This window comes from Boleophthalmus pectinirostris, unplaced genomic scaffold (genome assembly GCF_026225935.1).
Source record: "Boleophthalmus pectinirostris isolate CB_2022bp ecotype Guang Dong unplaced genomic scaffold, ASM2622593v1 HiC_scaffold_14, whole genome shotgun sequence".
Lineage (NCBI taxonomy): Eukaryota > Metazoa > Chordata > Actinopteri > Gobiiformes > Gobiidae > Boleophthalmus > Boleophthalmus pectinirostris.
The window spans coordinates 26,450,505-26,464,509 of record NW_026571047.1 but is presented as its reverse complement, the minus strand read 5'-3'; the positions used below and the strand labels follow the sequence as shown (position 1 = coordinate 26,464,509).

Below are 14,005 nucleotides of genomic sequence, written 5' to 3'. Positions count from 1 at the left end.
CGACTTTGGTAAACTACGAAGCCGCACCGCTTGATGGATTGTCGGAGCATTATGGCTACTGTAGTCTGGAGCCTCCTTTAGTTTGACGACATCAGCACAAGAAGGAGCGAGCTGTTTTTTTCAGCGCTTATAGTTTATGCAAATTAGCCATGTGGTTTTAAGTTTTGTTTCTGTAAAACGTAAACAAATGTGTGCAAAGCTGCATTAAACACATTATTACTCATTGTATATTTGAGTCGTCCTCATAGGAAATAAAAAAACAAACTTAAATGATCCACCCACATTCACATTCATAATACACATTCGCCAAGACAGGGAGGCAACGCCGGGCGAATTCCGCCACGATCTGCCAATGGATCGTGGACCCCTGGACTAAGGATCAGTCTCAAGTGTCTGTTTGTTTCACTTAATGCATCTTATAATCCGGTGCACCTTATGTATGAAAATAGAAGAGAGAATTCAACATTATTGATATTGCGCCTTGTAGTCTGAAAAATATGGTATTTCATTCTCCAATTTTATTTTCGGAATAAGTGATACGTGTAGGATTCAGCAGCGTTGCGTCGTCATTTTGATGCAAATGAAAAAAAATAAAATTAAAAAAATCCACAACTCGCTAATGTGATCTGCAGCGATCCATCAGAGTTTGATGATGTTTACAGTAACATCAGCTCCCACTGGGCACCACAGTTTCCCAATGCAAAAGTTGTTTCTTTCATTAAGTTGTTTTAGATCAATATTTCAATTTAAAATGTCCAAATTAAAACATTAGGATCCATGAGTGACATAGATTATAACTATATAGCAGATACAAGAGCTGTATGTCTTCTTTGCAAGTGCATATGACAGATTTTCATGTTTTTCTAGTCATTACTTGGGTTTTTGGGATAGTACGTGGGGTAAACATTTGTCACAGTTTCAAGTCAGTCAAGTGGAGATTTGTGAAGAAAAGCTGAAAACAAAAATACATGAAGCAAACCTGTGTGGTAAAATAGAATACCTCTATCTATGCCACCAATACTGAAAGTTCAATACAAAATGCAGGGGCAATTTATGAGTAAAGACGACAATTTTCTTAGTTTTTAGATGTCGTCCATGCATGTTTCAGTATTTTAGCGATAACTCCTGGGCCTTATTTGAACACTTTGTACGGTTTAGCTGTAAGATTCTGTCCAATGCTCAACCAACAAGTTGACATCTCCCACGCTCCCACATGACAATTCTCCATAAATATACAAAAACATGACACAAAACTGTACACAACAACTTGACAGACTTGTGTTGTGACTGTGTTCTGAAGGGGGTGGACTTAGCACAGAGAGCAAAGGGAGGGGAGACATTTTCAAAACAATAAAAGGCAACGTGGTGATCTAAATACGTTCTGTGTTAGCAGTTAGTACCCCCATAAAAGTAAAATACCCCCTCTTTAAACATTTATTTTGCGAAATAAAATTAATAAAATGGTCCTTTTTCAATGCGGTTGCTAGGTAACCGCTATAAATGTCACATTTACTGCGTGTTCAACCAGGAATTAAAACTATAAACCACACCAGAAAGCTCATATTATGGTAAACTAGGTCAAATCTCGAATATTATCATGTTAATACGTTTTAGTGAATTGCGTGTAACATGTACTTTCAATCAGATGTGTCCTTGCCTACAAAGTGATGAGATTAAAGACTACAAATCCCATCAAAGCCACTGTCCCATAGATATAAAAAAATGACTGTAGACATTAAACGTGTGTGTGAAGTTTTGTAATACGTTTTTCCATACAACAAAGTCCGACAGATGAGTGAGTTTTCAATCTGTTATGTGTTTGATGTGTTCTCAAAGATACTGGGCTTCACTTTTAGATCTGTCATGATTAAAGCGAGTAGCTTTACATTTTCTAGTATACTGTTGATGGAATTACTTATTTATAACTTAAGAAATGTCTCGTTTTGATGCTAAGATAACATATATTGATTAAAATTAGTTAAAGGTCCTGTATTAAACAAAATTTACTTGTCTCGTGTCATTTTGGACTGAAAATCGTGATCGCAGGCAACACGATTTTGGGAGCATTAACGCTGCAGGTTTTCTTGCTGTGCTCCTAAAGCACAGTTTCTGATTTATGGATCTGCGTCGAGGTTTATGTGCCGCAAAGTAATTCACCGCAACAACGCGAGGAGGCGAGGATTTAAACCTGACGTTCGTGTAAAGTTTAACATGAAGCATCTCCAATGTGATAGAAGCACAGAACAGACTCACCATCATCAGCACATCCTCTGTCACAGAAAGAACACTCATATTCCACTGAGTCGTGTCCTTTAGTCCTACAGAAGCTGACCAAGGAGTGAGCTGTTTTTTTTCTGCGCTTATAGTTTAGATTCTGATTCAGAAAACTTTATTGATCCCATAGGGCAATTCATTAGCAGCATCTCAGAGCAGTTCTCACTTCTCACACACACAAACACACTCAATGACAATCTTCAAATCACAGTGCACAACATTCAGAAAACTGCACCCTTAGAATTTAGCAATGTAATAGCAGAGGGCACAAAAGAATTTGAGAACTGGTTAGTCTTTCGTACCAACACCCTGACGGCATCAAGATAAAATTATGCAAATTAGTCATGCGGTTTTAAGTTTTGTTTATGTATGCAAATGTAAACAAATGTGCGCAAAGATGCATTAAACACATTATTACTCAGTGTATATATTGAAAGAAAGGAAAGCAGAGTACAGGAAATGTTCGTAGAGCGCTGGTACAGAGGACCAATCACAGGCCTTGTTTTCTTTGTAAATTGGGCTTATGGTTCATGCATGACTCTGGTATGATGTAAGTTTCTGTGACATTTGCAAATGTTCGTGTGCACTAAAACCTGATTTGAAAATGGAAAATAAATAAATAATAAATAAATAAAATTGTTCAGCCCTATTGGAAGCTTTAAGTCACATTAATATGTCGTTACCTCGTCAAAAACATACCCAGAGTTGTGTTTTGATTCATTCACACATGTTTACATTTCCAAGGCTCAAAATGCTCTGTTGGACCTTGTCATGTCATGTAGTGGTAGTTTTCAACTTAACAGCTCCTTTTACCTTTTGTTCATTCGAGATTGGCAATTCTAAGGAGTGTTTTCTGTTTGAGGGCAGAACGAAATCTACAGAGTTTGTGTGAATGAAACAAAACACAACTCCAGGTCTGTTTGTGATGAGTAAATAACATTATAACATAGACCAGAAAATAAAAAACATGCAGACTTTAACTTTGTCATCTGTGTTGTGATCCATTTTGGGTCGTAACAGTTTGTCCACATCTCCAGAAATCTCAAAATGCTCTGTTCCACCTTGTGATGTATGAAGCGGTAGTTTTGAAGTTAATAGCGATCTTTTACTTGTAGTTCAGTAGAGCTTAACTCTTTCCCCCCTGGACGCCTACTAGGAACAACCCATACATATATCACTAGGGCTACACCCATAGAGCATAACTGCATAAAAGAAAACAGACTTCCACCAGTGATTATAAATGATTTTTACACTCATGAACTTAATTGTAACACAGACATATTTGTATCTCTGGAAACCTTAGACTCTGAACTATTCATTTATGGATGTTTAAATGTGATTCAACTCATTTATAGGTGTATAACAGCTCACTGAAAATGAGAGTTTACCTGGTCAGGTGCAAACTCGAAAACAAAAAACTACATTCAGCATCTGATATCTGCATGTTCTGAGTACTATATTCATAAAAAAAAAAAAAATATACTTTGTCAAAGTATTTAAACAGATTTCATATCACCAGATACAGTATAGCCAAGTGTGCACCTGTTTTTACCTGTTGTACACCTGTGTGCACCTAATTCATTTTTTTCCATTTAACTTATTCAACTCATTTAACTTATTCAACTTATTTTATTTATTCAACTCATTTAGCTTATTCAACTAATTCAGCTTATTATAATAATATAATAATAAAACTCTTCCCCGTCAGTGTGTGTCCAGTATTTGTCATCTTGGCTATTTTCTCGTGTGCAGAGCTCCGCATAAGCGTTTTTTCTGTAGTGATTCTGTTATACATCGCATCTTGGAAAAAAAGACTGAAATATTTTAAAGGACTCGTCTGGGCAACATCCAGATTTCAGGGCAATTTTGGTTCATAATCGAGTATAAAGCTCAGATAGTTTGTTGGGATATCGCAGGACTCCACACAGACGCATCAGCGGCGTTCTCACCTTCTCCCCGAAAGTCCGTCGCTATCGCTGTTTTCCACTTTATAATCAACTTCAACATCATCACTTTGAAATCTATAAAAGTCACTTTCTCTAAACTTATCCATAAAATACGTCCGCTCCTCATTATTTCTAAAACTGTGCGCCGCAGCGCCGCGATCTTTCCATTGCACGTGTTTCGTGTTGTGTTTTTTCCGGAAGCTACCATCGTCACTATTTCGATTAACTTCGGAAAAAAATCGGCGAAAACATATCCTTGAATCCTATTGGTCAGTCTAGTGTGGGTTGTAGTGGCCCCACCGATCACAGTCTCTGTTTAAATGAGAAAAACCGAGCCATTTCTAAAGGTTGTCAAATCTCGTCTTTAGTGATACAGCGGAGGTGTCAAAAGTCGTCATTAAGGGTTCAGGGGGGAAAGAGTTAAAACACAATGGAGCACTTCCTGTATTACCACATGACATCACAAGGTGGAACAGAGAGAAGAAGAAGAACTAAGCCTAATTATGCACGGTCGTATATTTGTGTGTGAATGAAATAAAACACAACTCCAGGTCTGTTTGTGATGAGAAAACAACATTATAACATAGAAAATAGTGTCATGTGGCCACTTTTAGAAAGATATTTTCAATGAATATAGGTGATATAAGTTGTTTGTTAGTGGCAAAAACAGAAAATTAGTAAGACTGATTATTGGTGTAATTGAAGGGAGAAACTCAAATTGTTGTTTTCTGGCAACCTTCCTGCCTTCTTGGAAACCTTATTGCTTTTCCTGGAAGTTTTCTATTTAGTATTTTTAATGTTTTTATTGGTCCACCTTGAAAAGCATGCATTAACATTCCACAAACAGATCTGAAGTGAGTTATTTACAAATCCAAAATAATTGTACACGATGAAAAGGTTTGTTCATTTTTACGTTTAGTTCATTTTTAGATTTTGTACATTTTGTTCTCTATCTCCATGGAGACAAGCAGATGACGACCCTCCACCAAAAAATGGTGTAACTTTTCTGGTGGAGGGTCCATCAAATGCTTTTCTCCATGGAGATGTTATTGCTTTGCCTGGAATGTTTCGCAGTATGGCATTAAACCTTTCTATCTTCATGGAGACCAAACTAGACCAAGTTACAGGTCAGATCTGTGGAGAGGCGACCCCGCTCAGTCATTTTTGAGCTATAAAATCACCTGTAACTGAATAAATGTGAGGTTTACGAGCAGTTTAATGTCATACTGTGGAACATTCCAGATAGAATAGCAACGTATCTGTAGAAACAAGCTCATTTTGTTAATTTAAGAGCCTCATCTGAGTTTAAATATTGTATTTTTGACAGAATTCACATCTCCACAAACTTCTCATTTAGAGTTGTTTTGAGGGAAATGTCTCTTTTTTATTTTTTATTTTTTATTTTTTTTTGGTACACCCTGTTCCTGTTTTTTCCGTCGTGGTGGCACCCAACCTCTGGAGTATTTCAGCAATGAGTTCTTGTTTTTTTTTTTTTTTTTTGCTTTGTTCAGTTCCAGACAAAATAGTTATTTGGGAGTCCCAGTTTTCTCACGGAGCCGCCACAAATCTGCATTTTATTGTTATTTTGTCATTGTCTTTATTTAAATAGTTATGGTAGTACATTCTGTTCGAACTGACACGGTTTACAAAAACGTTCACTGCGTAACTTTTTTGGGTTTTCACCTTCTTCTTGACATTATTGCTTGAGATGTTATTGCTTGACTGAGATTCCACAGTATGACATCTCCATAGAAAAAAGCAGGTGAAGCCACAATGTCAAGTTACAAGTCAGATTTGTGGAGAAGCGAGCCTACTCACAGTGAGAATGCAGAATGTTTTTCAAAGGCATTTTAAGCAATTAAAATATCCATAATGAAATGCAAGGAAGATAGATTTAATGTCATACTGTGGGACATCATTGTTGTCCTTCATAGTAAATGGCTGGGTATCATTAAGAAGTCGCCGATACGATACATACCTCGATACAGTGAGCTTACGATTTGATACGATATATTTCAAATCGATTCAATATGGTTCATTAAAAAATCATTCTAAATCATGGCTGTGATACTAAAAGTCTTTGTTAAATCACTTCTTGTTCAACAATAATATGACACATACACATTTTTATAATCAAAACAGTGAAAATGTCAAATGTGTCACATAAATGAGTTTCCTTCCACCACAAAAGCAACAAAACTGTAGCTCTGTAACAAAATAATTTAATAAAATATACCAAAAAATACTCTTGGCGATATATATATCGATGCAGCAGCCCATGATACTGATACTGTATCATCACATTAAACGATACGATATGTTGATATTTCGATATTTTTGCACACTCCTATTGACGATATCACCTGATGTCATTAACAATACCTAGGGAGATGCCAACTGTAAGCACTGCTCTGTCTGAGGTTTTTTAGACTTTAATTTGAGCTTTATTTTAAAACAATCTGACCATAAAGAACTGATTCAGATGGAGCTACGAAAGGTGAGCTCAAATAAAATTACAGTATTTTTTGGTCTATAAGGCACACCGGACTATAAGGTGCAATATCAATAATGTTGAATTCTCTCGTCTATTTTCATACAAGAAGATCAGATTATAAGGAGCATTAAGCAAAACAAACGGACGACACTTGAGACTGATCCCTGAGCCCAGGCGTCCACGATCCATTGGCAGATCGCCTTGGTGTAATTCCTACAAGGACGACTCAAATATACATTGAGTAATAATGTGTTTAAAGCAGCTTTGTGCACATTTGTTTACATTTTAGAGAAACAAAACTTAAAACCACATGGCTCATTTGCATAAACTATAAGCGCTCAAAAAACAGCTCACTTCTCGTGCACTGATGCGGTTCAGCTTCTGTTAGACTAAAGCCACTGAGCCATTCTCTTCATATAGTTTTTTGTCTTAAAAAAATCGGTTAGGTTTTAATAAGGCGTAACGTCAATTTTTGAGAAAATGTTTTTGTGTCCTTAAAAAAATACTACAATTAACGTTAGTCAATAGTTTTTTCGTATTGATCATCCAGAAAATGACTTCTCTAAATTTTGCTGTGTGTGGTGAACATTCGCCCACTGCGCATACATATAGAGCACCCCCAGCATGATGTTGCAAGTATCAATAGCTAATAAGTTGTAATATTTCTGCTATCACAACATAGTATTGCTTGGTTTCTCCCAAATATCTGAAAACACACACACACACATATATCACACATATATATATATACTTTGATTTTAACCAGCCTTTGCATGATAATAGTATTTTGATGAATTCCCGTTACATTTTACACTGTCAGAGATTCATTGGCTTCTATGGGGCCAGTTTCCACTTTCTGTCCGTAAACACAACACGCCCAATGCAAATGCGAACGCCGAGCTGTAGAAAAATCAATGAGCAAAGCAACAACACCACTCAAAATTCAGAGCGCACAGGGGCTGAAATATTAGGGGCCACATCTCCTCTGCTCTATGCAAAAACCCGTCTCAAAATCAGGGCCTCAAATATAGACTGATTTATGTCAAAAAGAATATCTCAATCTGTACTTAACCCTGCAGAAAATCTATGAAACGTGATGAAACAGGGGAGTATAAACCGTGTAATAGGACTAATCATCTTTTTAGATGTTTGGGTAATTAATTTTTGTCTATTTATGTATTTATTTCAGACACAGTGCATATTATGTAAAGAAAACCCCTGGCTGCAAAGTCTTTTAAGGGTTATCCGACAGTGCCTCCACAAACGAGACCAAAATATTGAGTTTAAGCGTCTTTATTGACCCCTATATGTAGCCATAATCCACATTTAATTGACATAAACACAATTCCATTTGACAGAAGCAGTAAGAAGCAGTGTACCTCTTAACCTAGCAGCTCCTGGGTTGTCTTTTCTGCCCCTTTTATAAGGAAACAGGCACCGACAAATAGCTAGGGGGCGAGATATATTTTGTATCTCAATTATGTTATAAATTGGACATTTGAAGTCACTATATTCATTCAAGCTGCAGCACAAAACGGGATCTGATGTCGCCATAAATGTCGTCACAACAGAGCCGTGAAGTTGTCGTCACCTCTGATGGATAATTGCACATTACCATATTTTTTGGACTATAAAGCACACTGGATCGTCTATTTTCTTACATAATGCACACCGGATTATAAGGCGCATTAAGCGAAACAAACAGACGACACTTCAAACTGATCCAGGCGTCCACGATCCATTGGCAGATCATGGTGTAATTCGCCCGGCGTTGTTTTTTTTTTTTTTTTTTATACGAGGACGACTCAAATATACATTGAGTAATAAGGTGCAATACTGAAGACCATGTAGACCATGTAGAAGATCTCTGATACAAGGCACTTTACTGATATTTATCCTGTTTAATGCTGCTGTATATAAACATAGTCATATTACTGTAAATGCTGCACTCTTACTTTTATTGTACATAATAATTTTTAAGTCTATTTTTTAAATTATTTTTAAGCCTTTATCTATTATCTGTTTTATTGCATGTTACATTTTTTTTCCCTGCTGTTCTTGAATTGCACGTTGCTACACTTTAATTTTCCCACTGTGGGACTAATAAAGGCATATCTTATCTTATCTTATCTTATCTTATCTTATCTTATCTATAATGTGTTTAATGCAGCTTTGTGCACATTTGTTTATGTTTTACAGAAATGAAACTGAAAACCACATGGCTAATTTGCATAAACTATAAGCACAAAAAAAAACAACACTTGTTTCTCATATGCTGATGTGGTTCAGCATCTGTCGGACTAAAGGACACGACTCAGCGAGGCTCCTGACTACGGTAGTCGTAACGCTCCGACAATCTATCTATCAAGCGGTGCGGCTTCGTAGTTTACCATAGTCGTGCTAAATCCATCGGCAAATCATGGTGTAATTCGCCTGGCGTTGCCTCCCTGTCTTAGGTGAATGTGGATTATGAATGTGAATGTGGGTGGAAAATTTGGATAAGTTTGTTTTTTTTATTTCCAACAAGGAGGACTCAAATATGCATTGAGTAATAATGTGTTTAATGCAGCTTTGCGCACACTTGTTTACATTTTACAGAAATGAAACTTTAACCACGTGGCTCATTTACATAAACTATAAGCTCTGAAAAAAAACAGCTCGCTCCTTGGGCGCTGATGTGGTCAGCTTTTGTTGGACTAACTTACTCCACGAGGCTCCTGACTACAGTAGCCATAATGCTCCAACAATCCATCAAGCGGTGCGGCTTCGTAGTTTACCAAAGTCGTACTAAAACATTCTGACAGATTTTTGAGCGCCGTGTATTACATAAAATCAGTTTGAGGTCAGTAAGCACAACCAGAATTAATACATAAAGCACACTGTTCATTTTTGAGAAAACTAAAGGATTTTAAGAGTGCCTCATAATCCGAAAAATATGGTATGTTAGCAAGATTCTTTTTTCATTTGTACCAAAATAGTTTTGCGATGCTGACGAATGCTCCATGTATCATCGATTAAGAAAATAAAACTAGAGAACGAAGTAAGTACAGAGCAGTGGGCGTTTGCTGATGGCAGTGAAAACGGGGGTAGATCGGAGCAATCACGTCTTGACTAGAGGAGAATAAAGATTACTCCAGCAAGCATGAATCTCACTAAATACAACATCAAGAGGGTAAATGAGAAGGAGAAACAACTGTAACACAGTTAAAAGCTCTTTAAAGTCAATTTTGCATAATAAGTCTGCTTTAAAGCCCCAGGATAATGTCATAAACTGAAATAAAAGTTTTTATTGCGCTGTAAAACTTAGAATAACATGTGTCCTTACTGTGAACGGGCTTGCATCTCCACAAACCTTTTTGTGGAATCGCGCAGATGACGATCCACTTCCAGAAAGTTCCGTATTGTGGCTTTAACATTTTTTTTAAATATGCCAGAATTAACTAAGAACTCCCAGCAGTCCCATAACAGCTGTTGATGTCTAAAAAAAGAAAAAAAAAGAAAAAATACTTGATGGATCCATGACTTTTTTAGGCCATTGCAGTTGCGGAAGATGTGCGAAAATTACACGAAATTGCTTCTTATTTCATACTCGACTTCCTTATAATTAGTCTCTAAAAATGTCATCAAGCGAATGAAGTAATGGGCAACGTGAGCAATTAAATCGGCCCTCGTCAAAATGTCTTAAAATCAAGATTAATATTCTGAATTCAGCTCATTTTAAGGTGCATTATGTAATTTTTGGTTGATTTGGTTTATGGTAAAATATGAGCTAAAACTTACTTTAGTTCAATGATTTTTTAAAAACTTTTCGAGACTAAATGTAGTCAGCTCAAAAAAAAATGTACACAAATAGACTGATAAATTACAGGGCAGTGAATACATCTTGATTTTGATTTAATGCATTATTTAAAGGAAACGTTCAGTGATGGATGCGATCTGGTACGCAATTGAAAGCTCATTTTTTATCTTAGATTTTGGTGAATGGAGCAGAGAGTTTGTTGATTAAAAATACTGACCATGTAGCCTATATAGAGACGATGTATGGATATGAATGTTACATACATTAAAACAAAGAAACCTCTATATTAAAGGTCCTACGTTACGCAAAATGGATCCTTGTGAGCTTTAACCCATGCTAGAATGTTGTCACCTCATCAAAAACATACCCGGAGTTGTGTTTTGTTTCATTCACACGTTTTGGACCCACGGGAATCGACGCAAAACAGTGCGGTGCAGGAGCAGGACTGCACAATGCGGGATCGGGCGAGTGGGATGATAAACTGCAGTCCCGCAAACTAAATCTGAGTGTAATGTAAAATATACAAATGATTCATGTTTGCCTATCATACATCATTTGTGCTGCATATTTTATTTGGCATTAATAAAAACATTTTAAGCAGCCTAAATGTGTGGATGTGGTTAAATCTCGCGCACATTTTAGACAGTTCCTTTCCGCTTCTCTGTGTTTGATAGAGCTTAAGAAAGCGAACGTCCTCATCTTGGGGGATTTGCGGGTGGGAGCAGGACAAAATATCGCAAATGTGGGCGGGAGCGGGACGGCACAATGTGGACACAGACCTCTCGTCTATAGCTCCAAAACGCAAAATGCTCTGTTCCACCTTGTGATGTCATGAAGCTGTAGTTTTGAACGTAACAGCTGCCTTTTTGACTTGAAGTTCAGTCAAGCTGCAGGCCTGAAATCATCCAAATAATTCTAGTGAAGTTTAAAAACACATGTGGATCTCTCCTTGTTTTACCACATGACATCACAAGGTGGAACAGACAGAAGAACTCATCTTAACAAAACAAAACTCCAGGTATGATCAGAAAATAGTGTAGTATGTCCTTTTAAACATATTGTTTAAAAGTGCACGGAGAAGAAGTGAGGAGCGGGGAGGGGTGCGCGGAGATGTATGTTTATGTATATTGCAGACCTACATGCAGATCATGACAAGCCTGATTCATCAGTCGGTTTCGCTTCGTAGAAACCGTCTGACCTCGCAGTGTTAGAATTTGTTCGCTCGATGGCAGGCGGGTACTTTTTATCATTTAACCAATCGCTGCTATTTGGTTGTCACATGTGTAATGCGCCACTAACGAGGATAACTGGTATATTAAGCTTTTCCCAGTCCCATAGGAAGAAGGGCAATAACGTCTTTCCCCTTGATAAAATTCACTAAACATTCTCTTTATTCCGGCTTTAAATCCTCAATCTCGGGAATCGTTGACAACACTGAATATATGGCTCTTCGCTGATTGGCTGGTGCCCGGACTTGCACTTCTGGGGTTTTGCAAACCGTCTAGTGTATTCCGATTCCTGACTTAGTTGCTGGAGAGAAATGAAATTGAGCGGAGACACTAGGTGGCACCAGCCTGGCTAGATCGTGACAAGGCGACCCAAAAAATAATCTCTTGTGACGCATCTGAGGTTCACGACTCAGTCTTTGGTAAACAGTGACCTAGAGAATGTGAGCGGGGTCGCCTCTCCACAGATCTGACCTGCGGGGCACTGGGGATCAAGTCTTCTGCTTCAAAACAGCTCAGAATGATTGTCCAGACATTTGGTTGAGTAGCATTAGATCCTTTTAGCTTTAATGGGCTCCACGGCTCTATTGATACTCTCTTGTATTCGTTCAATATTATTGACAGTTCTCCGGCCCGGGTCTGGTTCTGTCAGGGTTCAGGGCAGCGCTCAAAAGATTTACACCTCTCTCTCACCATTCACATGCACTATAACTCTGTGATGGATTTCCTGTCACCTTCTGTCTTTCTCTGCAGACCATAATGCAGCCCCATGCTATATTTGACTGTACACTGGTATTTTTACTTGAGTATTTCTATTTTGCGTAGTGCTGCTTGTGTTATAACTGCTCCCAATGGTCCCATCCAATTGATTTTAAAATACTTTGACGATAAGAGCACTCAGATTATTCTTAGCATCATAAACCTTGGCCTAAAATAAACTTCTCCAGAATAATGTAATATAATAGGGTCTACCATATTTTCCACACTATTAGGCGCTCTGAATTATAAGGTGCATTGTCGTTAAAGGTTGTATGGAGGATTTTTGTTTTGTTTTTTTTGTTTCAAGTTGTCAATGATAGCATTATAGAGGTGCAGTAGCCTTGTAATTATGATGACCAAAAAAAAGAGAATAAAAATTCATCAACTCTGGACGTGGTGGGGCTAGCTAAACATTTGCCAATAGATAACGACACTGCCTCGTTATCTGTTAGCTGACAGGCTGTCAATCAAACTCCCTACGTTTCTAGCGTAACTGACTTGCCTGCGCGCCGCCGGTACGTGGTTTACGTACGCCTGTCACGCAGTCCACAGACGCAAGCCGCACAGACGCTGTTTACTCCACCAACGCAACAGTTCTTAGCGGCTTTTTTTGACCTATATCTTCCTCGCAGTTCGCACAAAGTTTGTTGCAATGGCAGACAAGAATCCAGGAGCAGTTAGCCGCAAAAGAAAGTCCGTTTTTGAGGTCGCTGAAAGAAGAAGACAAGGGGAAAAGCAGCGAAGCCAAACTAAGGTGATTCTTGTAGATTCATTCCAGCGATGGCGCGACTGAAGCAGACGCAGGGTCTAAAGACTGACGCATTGGTCCACAAATTACTCCTGGACAGGTCACTTCTGCTTATTATGAAAACGTACTTTATTTCCAAGAGCTAGTCAAACGTTTTTCAGGACACGAAAGCGATATCCTATGTCTGAAAACGTAATTTTCAAGGCAAAGAAAGAGTCCGCTTGCTGCTGCGTGTTGTAGCTAGTTCATTCGCACTGAATCTCCGCGCAACCTTCTCTGCTCCCCTTTCCTACTCCTGTCCCCGCTGCCCGTTCCGCTCTTCCCCCTTCTCCTCACTTCTACGGGCACGGAATCTCCGCGCACCGCTCTCCTCTCCTCTCTCCTCTCTCCCTGCTCCGCTCTTCTCCCTGCTCCTCACTTCTCGTCCGCGAACGAAATGTCCGCACACCCGCTCCCCCCGCTCCTCACTTCTCCGCCTTGCCTAACCAACACTGTAGTTAGTTGTTTACAAGTCATGTGCAGCTCACCGGCTGTAAACAAACCTGTTTCTGGCGTAGTGAGGAGGCGGGAGAAGGCGTTTCTACGTAGGGAGCTGTAGGGGAGGGGGGGTGGTTTCACGCATGCGCAACATTTGAAAAAGGACAAACAGTCGCTGGATTTCTCGTTCCTTGGAAAATCCTCTATACAACCTTTAAATGTCTATTTTCGAACTTTTTTCACAAATAAACTTCACCAGACTTTAAACGAAACACAGCAGTT

The 14,005-nt window shown here is 38.4% G+C and overlaps 1 protein-coding gene across 1 annotated transcript in view; it reads left to right on the top strand.

Annotated features, from left to right (window-relative positions):
• dock1 (dedicator of cytokinesis 1) overlaps positions 1–14,005 on the top strand; it is a 708,121-nt gene that overhangs the window by 589,970 nt on the left and 104,146 nt on the right. The window lies entirely within an intron of this gene.